We start from the raw sequence: 8,256 nt of genomic DNA, 5'->3' as shown, positions 1-8,256 counted from the left end.
TTTATGATTGTTTAAGACTAGAGGCACAGGCAGTGCTCGGAGGTGATAGCTAAAGGGTATGGAGCTTCTTTTTGAAGTGGTGAAAGTGTTCTAAAATTGATTGTGGTGATGGTTTCACAGCTCTGTGAATATACCAAAACCCACCAAATTATAGACTTTAAATGGGCGAAGTGGATGGTATGTGAATTCTATTTTAATAAAGCTGTTATAAAAAAATTAACCCAATTTCTCTCCCTCCTAGTACTGTTGTAGCCACTCTCCTGAATTTTGTGCCTATTAATGTCTTGCTTTTTAAAAGTTTTTACGAATAAAAAGGTATCCCTTAACAACATTTTTTTAATTTGGTAAAAACAGAATCAAACATCATACATTCTACAACTTGATTGTTTTTGCTCACGATTAGGTTCCATGCTGACGGATTGTAGCCATTGTTCATTCACGTTCACAGCATTCCCTTTGTAGAATGTAGCACAGCTAATCATCCTGTCTCGGGTCAACGGACACTGAGGGTGTCAAAACTGCCCCGAGCGTCCTCATGCAAAGCCTCCTGGAGCACCGGGCGGCTCTCCTCTAAGCAGAGGCTTTCAGATCTTTTTGACCAAGACTCACGGTGAGAAATACGCTTCAAAATGCATCAGGATATTGATGTATACAAGTAAAAGTCTTACCAAAAAATTTGCCAAGAAACAAGATGAAATTCACTCTGACAAATCCTATTCTCTATCATTGTGTTTCACTGAATGATTTTTAAAATATTGACTGTGACCCACTAAATAGAAGTTTTCACTCACTAAAGGAGCACAGACCAGAGTTACTGGGTTGTAGGGTATGACCTTCAGCTTTATTAGAAAAAGAATGGAAAATTAGCTTCCTACCAGCAGAATACCAGAGATATAACTGCTCAATATTTAAATAGTTTTCAGCATGGTAGCTGTAGACTAGGATCTTTTAATTCACATTTCTACAAGTACTTAGGAAGTGCCCCATTTTGTCATGTGTTTATTAGACATTTGTATTCTCTCCTCTGTGGAAAGCCTGTTAATACATTTGTCCACCTTTCTGTTGGGTTGTCTTTTCCTTATTTATTTATTTTTAATAGATTTATTTATTTATTTTTGGCTCCGTTTCAATGCTGCCTGCAGGCTTTCTCTAGTTGCGGTGAACAGGGGCTGCTCTTCATTGCGGTGCGCGGGCTTATTGCGGTGGCCTCTCTTGTTGCAGAGCACGGGCTCTAGGCACGTGGGCTTCAGTAGTTGTGGCACACGGGCTCAGTAGCTGTTGCCCGTGGGCTCTAGAGAGCAGACTCAGTAGTTGTGGCGCACGGGCTTCGTTGCTCCGCGGCATGTGGGATCTTCCCGGACCGGGGCACGAACCGGTGTCCCCTGCATCGGCAAGCGGACTCTCAACCACTGCGCCACCAGGGAAGCCCAGAACCTGAACTTTTGAACTGGGTGAAACCACAGATATTCCAAGGACTCTGCAAAAACACTTGCAACTTGTCATAGCAACGGGTTGTTACCTCGCTCTAGCGATAGCCTTAGCAACCCTGTTCAGCCAGGACTAGCTTCTGCACCCAGCTCCAATTAAAATTCTTTGCAATGCGAACCTTCCTTCTTTGCCTTTAAAAACCCTTGACTTTAACTCCCTGGTAGGACACTGTTTAGGTCGCTATCCAAACCTGTGTGCCCTGCATTGCAGTTCTTGGATCCCAAATAACTGCTTTCTGCCGGAACATGGCCTCCTAGTTTTATTTAGGTTGACAGAGCATCATCCCATCCGCTGAAGGACTGAATAGAACAAAGAAGGTGGAGGAAGGACAATCTCTCTCCTTGAGCTGAGAGGTCCATCGTTTCCTGCTCTCAGATATCAGAGTTCCTGGTTCTCTGACCTTTAAACTCCAGGACTTACGCCAGCGCCCTACCCTCCGTGTGGTCAGGCCTTCACTGGGACTTAGACCATTGGCTCCCTTGGTTCTCCGGCCTTCGGACTTGGACTGAATTACATCACGAGCTTTCTGTTCTGTGTTTGCAGATAGCAGATGGTGGGATTTCTCAGCCTCCATAACCATGTGTACCATTTCCTTTAATAAATCTCCTCTTGCATCTATCTATCTATATCCTATTGGTTCTGTTTGTCTGGAGAGCTGCAACTTATATATTTCCTTTCACATTTAAGTCTGAAATCCTCCCCAAACTGACTTTTTCTGTACAGCACAAAGTCCATATGATTACGCCGTTTTTTGAGTACCGTTTATTGGTTGAGGATCAGCAAACTATGGCCCACAGGTCAGATCCAGCCCTTTCCCTGTTTTCATACAGCCCAGTAGCTAAGACTGGGTTTTGCATTTTTAGATGGTTGAAAAAAACCAGAAGTTAATATTTCATGACCCATGAAAAGTACATGAAATTTAAATCTCAGTGTCCATAGATAAAGTTATGTTTTTATTCTTTTACAAATACAGTTTTATTAGATACACACCCACGTATTACAGTACGTAGACGTGAATTGACTATGGCGGCTTTCCTGCTACAACAGCAGAGTTGAATAGTTGCATCGCTTTGAGGCCTACCAATATTTACTCCCTGGCTCTTCACAAAAACTGTTTGCCAACCCTAAATAGTTCATCCTTCCCCACTGATCTGCAGTGTCACCTTTGTTGTAAATTAAGGTTTCGTATATTTGTGGGGTCTGTTTTAGAGGTTCTACTCCATTCCATTAGTCAGCCTAACTATCCCTGCACCAAAAACGCACTTTTTTTTTTTTTTTTGCGGTACGCGGGCCTCTCACTGTTGTGGCCTCTCCCGTTGCGGAGCACAGGGTCCGGACGCGCAGGCTCAGCGGCCATGGCTCACAGGCCCAGCCGCTCCGCGGCATGTGGGATCTTCCCGGACCAGGGCATGAACCCACGTCCCCTGCATCGGCAGGCGGACTCTCAACAACTGCGCCACCAGGGAAGCCCCAAAACGCACTATTTTGGTCACAATAATAATTTATAATAAATCGGTATTTCATAGTGCAAGTCTCCCTGCCTGGTGTTTCTTCTTAGTAATGAAAAAGCTAACCTTGCCTCTTTACTTTTTCCAGGTCTATTTTAGAATCTGGTTGCAAACTTCAGGAAAGACCCTGTTGGAATTTGGTTTGGAATTGCACTGAATCTAGAGATGAATTTGGAAAGAAACTGACATATTTATGATATTGCGGTTTCCTAGCCATGCAAAGTCCTTCGATATTTTCTCCAGAGAGATCTCATTCATGTATTGCTTGAATATTTGGGAAAACTCCTCTGTAAAACCATCCAGGAATGCCATTTCTTTGTGGGACAAATTTTAAGTACTGATTTAATTCCTTTAATGGTAATAGGACTACTTAGACTTTTTTACTTATTCGTGGTTCAATTTTGATAACATGCTTTCCTTAGAATGTATTAATTCCATCCAAATTTTCCAATTTATTGATTTCTTGTTTTTTGATCTCCTTAGTATCTGTAGTTATATCCCCCTTTTTATTCCTAAAACATTAACTTGTGTATTCTCTTTTATATGCTTATTTTGATTCATTTCTTTTGGTTCATATCTTTTTACTTTCTTCCTATTCTTTTTTCTTTTCTCTTTCTCTCTCTCTCTTTTTTTTTTTTTTTTTGGTATAATTGACATACAACATTATCGTAGTTTCAGAAGCACAACATAATGATTTGATATTTGCATATATTGCAAAACGATCACCACAACAAGTCTAGTTAACATCTGTCATCATACATAGTTACAAAACATTTTTTTCTTGTGATGAGCACTTTTAAGATCTATTCTCCTAGAAACTTGCAAATATGCAATATGGTATTATTAACTATAGTCACCATGTGGTACATTACATCCCCATGACTTATTTATCTTATAACTGGAAGCTTGTACTTTTTGACTCCCTCCACCCATTTCACCCACCCCCAGCCCCCAGCTCTGGCAACCACCAATCTGTTCTCCGTATCTATAAGCATGATTTTTTTTTGAAAGATTCCATATATAAGTAAGATCATACAGTATTTGTATTTCTCTGTCTGACTTATTTCGCTTAGCCTAATGCCTTTAAGGTCCATTCATGTAGTCGCAAATGGCAAGATTTCATTCTTTCTTATGACTCAATAATATTCCATTCTACATGTATACCACAATTTCCTTATCCATTTACCCATTGATGGACACTTGGCTTGTTTCCATATCTTGGCTGTTGTAAATAATGCTGTGACAAACATGGGGTTGCACATATCTTTTCAAGTTATGTTTTCCTTTTCTTTGGATAAACATCCAGAAGGGGGATTGCTGGATCATATGGTAATCCTATTTTTAATTTTTTGAGGAAACTTCATGCTGTTTTCCATAGTGGCTGTACCACTTTACATTCCCAGCAACAGTCGACAGGGCTTGTCTTTTCTTCACATCCTCACCAACACTGGTCATTTCTTGTCTTCTTGATAATAGCCATGAGCTGGTGTCTCATTATAGGTTTGATTTGCATTTCCCTGATTATTCCTGTTGAGCATCTTTTCATGTCCCTATTGGCCAGCTGTATGACTTCTATCTATCTTCTTCAATTGGATGATTAACTCATTAATTTGTACCTTTTTCTTTCTTAATGTAAGAACTCATGCTACACTTTTCTTTCTAGGTATCCCTTGACCAGAATGACCCAAGTACTGATCTCTAGTATTTTTGTTATCATCCAGTTCTAAATATTTTCTAGTTTCCATCATGTTTTCTTCTCTGACTCATAATTGATCTAACAATGTGTTCTAAAATTTCTAAAAGGATAGAGTTTTTCTAGCTATCACTTTCTTATTGATTTCTAACTTAATTTCATTATGGTTAGAAAAGATGATCTCTATGTTACCAGCCCCTTGAAATTTGTTGCGACTTGCATCAAGGCCAAGGACGTGGTCAGTTTTCATGAGCGTTCCTTTGTGTGTGGTCAAAAAGAATCTATATTCGGGCTTCCCTGGTGGCGCAGTGGTTGAGAGTCTGCCTGCTGATGCAGGGGACACGGGTTTGGGCCCCGGTCCGGGAAGATCCCACGTGCCGCAGAACGGCCGGGCCCATGAGCCATGGTTGCTGAGCCTGCACGTCTGGAGCCTGTGCTCCGCAACGGGAGAGGCCACAACAGTGAGAGGCCCGCGTACCACAAAAAAGAAAAAAAAAAAAAAATCTATATTCAACAATTGTACTACATGTGTTCATTAAATCAGCTCGTTGGTTTTTCAAAATTGCTGTATCTTTTGTGTCTTCTCGATTTATCAGTTCCAGAGAGAGGTGTTATTTAGATCTCCCACTATCATGGGGAATTTGTCATTTTCTCCTTGCACTAGGCCAAAATTTTCAGTATCTATTTTAGGACTTTTATTAGGTGCAAACAATTTCAGAAGTATTATGCCTTCCTACTGAATTGAAATTTTTTTCAGAAACTTTTTTGGAGCCTTTGTCAACACCAGCAACTAATTCTCTGATTTCCCAGATACCAACTGGGTGTTCAACAATTCAGTTGTTTTGACACTAGCCCCTGGGAGCTGGCACAGGCCTCAGAGCTCAAGTGCTCAGTCCCCTAAGCCTGCCCTCCTTCACCTTTAGACACCTTTCACCATTCGCAAGACCCAGGTCACCTGTACTTCTGTCAATGGGCTAAAAATCAGCGGTTCCCACAACCCTTCCTAAGGTTCAATAATTTGCTAGAACAGCTCACAGAACTCAGGAAGAGGCACTTTAATTATGTTTACCGGTTTATTATAATGTACAGAACTCAGGAACAACCAAATGGAAGAGATGCATAGGGCAAGTTGTGTGGGCAAGGACCTTCCATGCCCTCTTCCGGCAGCCGCTCTCCTGATACCTCCATATGTTCACCAGCAGGAAGCTCATCAAGTCTCCTTGATCAAGAGTTTTTATAGAGCTTAATCTTCAGCTTGCCCACCCCTCACCTCCCCTTCTTAGAGATCAGTAGCCTGAAAGTTCCAGCCCTCTAATCACTTGGTCTTTCTGATGACCAGCCCCATCTTAAGGCTATCTTAGTGTCCCCACCCTAAGTCTCCTCATTAGGACAAACTCAGGTTGATCAAAAGGGGCTCCTTAGGAACAGGAAAAGACATGCCTATCACTTAGGAAATTCCAAGGGTTTTAGGAGCTCTGGCCAAGAACCAAGGATAAAGACCAAATGCGTTTCTTATTATGCCACACCTTTTATCTTTTTTCTGTCCAGTAATCATTTTTGGTTTAAAGCCTATAGTGTCTGATATGATTATAGATGTACCAGCTTTTAGTTAATTAGTATTAACTAATTAACCAGTTTTTAGTTAGTATTTGCCTAGCATATCTTCTTTTAATTTAAAAAAATTATTATATAATTTATTTTGAATTAATTCAAAATAATAATAAACTTTTGAAATAATTTCAAAAGTTTCAGTTTATTTAAATTTTCAAGTTCAAATTTCAGATACTTTTCAGATGCTTACTAGGTAAAAATTTTAATATACAAAAAGTACTAGAAAGACTACCACAGCGGTTACCCATATACCCAATACATAGATTAAAAACTTAGTGTTTTGTCATATTCGCTGTATCTGCATCGATTTTTTAATAAGGTCATGTGTTTTCCATAAGTCTCATACCATTTTCACACTTAATAAAATTCATAATTTCTTAATATTCTTAAACACCCAGTCCATATTCAAATGTTCCCTATTACCCCAAATTGCGTTTATAGTCGTTTTTCACACTTAGCTGTTTTGCCTCCAACATGTCTTTCAGTCTAGGACAGTTTATACACACCGCCAATTCTTCTCCTCGATAACAATGTTTTAAAGACATCAGATGAGTTATCACGCACAACGTCCACCTTTTCAACTTCAGTCTTTGTGTCCTTATATTTCAGTTGCATCTGCTGTAGACAGTACTCCCTGGATTAGCTGTCTAATCCAGCATAATATTTGTCTTATACTTGGCAAATTTAGTCCATATATACTTATGGTCATTACCAATATATTTGGAATTAGTTCTTCCGTCTTCTCTGGTCATTTCTACACACCCCACTTTCTGTATGTAATGTTTATTTTGTAATTGAACTGGGTGTCTTAGTTTTGCTTTCTTGTGTTTATTCTACTTCATTCCTTTTTACTCGACAATTAGTTTGGAGGTTTATGCTCCACGCCTCTGCATCACCTTATGCCATGCGACAGAGTGGGCTTCAAGAAACCCACCTTTGGGCTTCCCTGGGGGCGCAGTGGTTGAGAGTCCGCCTGCCGATGCAGGGGACGCGGGTTCGTGCCCCGGTCCGGGAAGATCCCACACGCCGCGGAGCGGCTGGGCCCGTGAGCCATGGTCGCTGAGCCTGCGCGTCCGGAGCCTGTGCTCCGCAACGGGAGAGGCCACAACAGTGAGAGGCCCGCGTACCGCAAAAAAAAAAAAAGAAACCCACCCTTTAATTTGGACCTGTGTCCCTTGGGTTTGGGGAGCTTAAGAACTGGCACGACATGGGACATCAACAGAACTGAAACAAAAAGGAAGAAAACTACACTGGGAGACACTACTCTTACATCAACGCTGGGACATGAATGGGCACAAGCTAATACTGGACCAGATGTGGGCCAAGCAGGAGGGAGCTGGCCAGGAGCCATTTGTAAGTCCTGTCCAGGATTCCAAAAGACTGATGGTCCCCAGACAACCAGGGCTGACGAAGGAAACATTCGCAAGCAGACAGAGGAGAAGACGTGCCCTGTGGAGGGAAGGACAGTCGGCCCCAACAGGGTACTTCTGAGGAACCCACAAAAGCCCCTTTCAGGAAAATGGTCACTTTGAACACCTGCCAAGCCCAGCGAGCAACACCAGGAGACCTCAAGGGACCAACCATGAAGGATCGTCCCTTCGCCCCCAGACCCTCCCGCGAGGGCTCAGCTGCACCTACATCAGGCATGGGATGAGCCACACCCCCACCCCGAAAGCCCTGAGGCAACTTTGTACCACGAGACCTGGCCCCACTGGGCAGAGCTGATTGGCCTAGTGGGGCCACCTGACCCAATGGCAGCCAATCAATCTGTAGGCTAAGTGTGGTGAGCTGAGCCAATCAGATTCTCTCTCAGGAGCTTGCGTTGGGAGCACCTCGCAGGCCACAGGGAGGGATGAAACTGAGCAGATGTGGGGAGAGAAGCCGCAGGAGCGGGTGTGGGATCAGAGACTTGGCGGTGGGGGGGAGGGGTGTCGTGACAGCCCAAGTGGAGAGGAC

Source organism: Neophocaena asiaeorientalis, unplaced genomic scaffold (assembly GCF_003031525.2).
Source record: "Neophocaena asiaeorientalis asiaeorientalis breed wild unplaced genomic scaffold, Neophocaena_asiaeorientalis_V1.1 scaffold43, whole genome shotgun sequence".
NCBI lineage: Eukaryota > Metazoa > Chordata > Mammalia > Artiodactyla > Phocoenidae > Neophocaena > Neophocaena asiaeorientalis.
The sequence above is the reverse complement of the archived record's forward strand: the minus strand, read 5'-3'. Positions refer to the sequence as shown.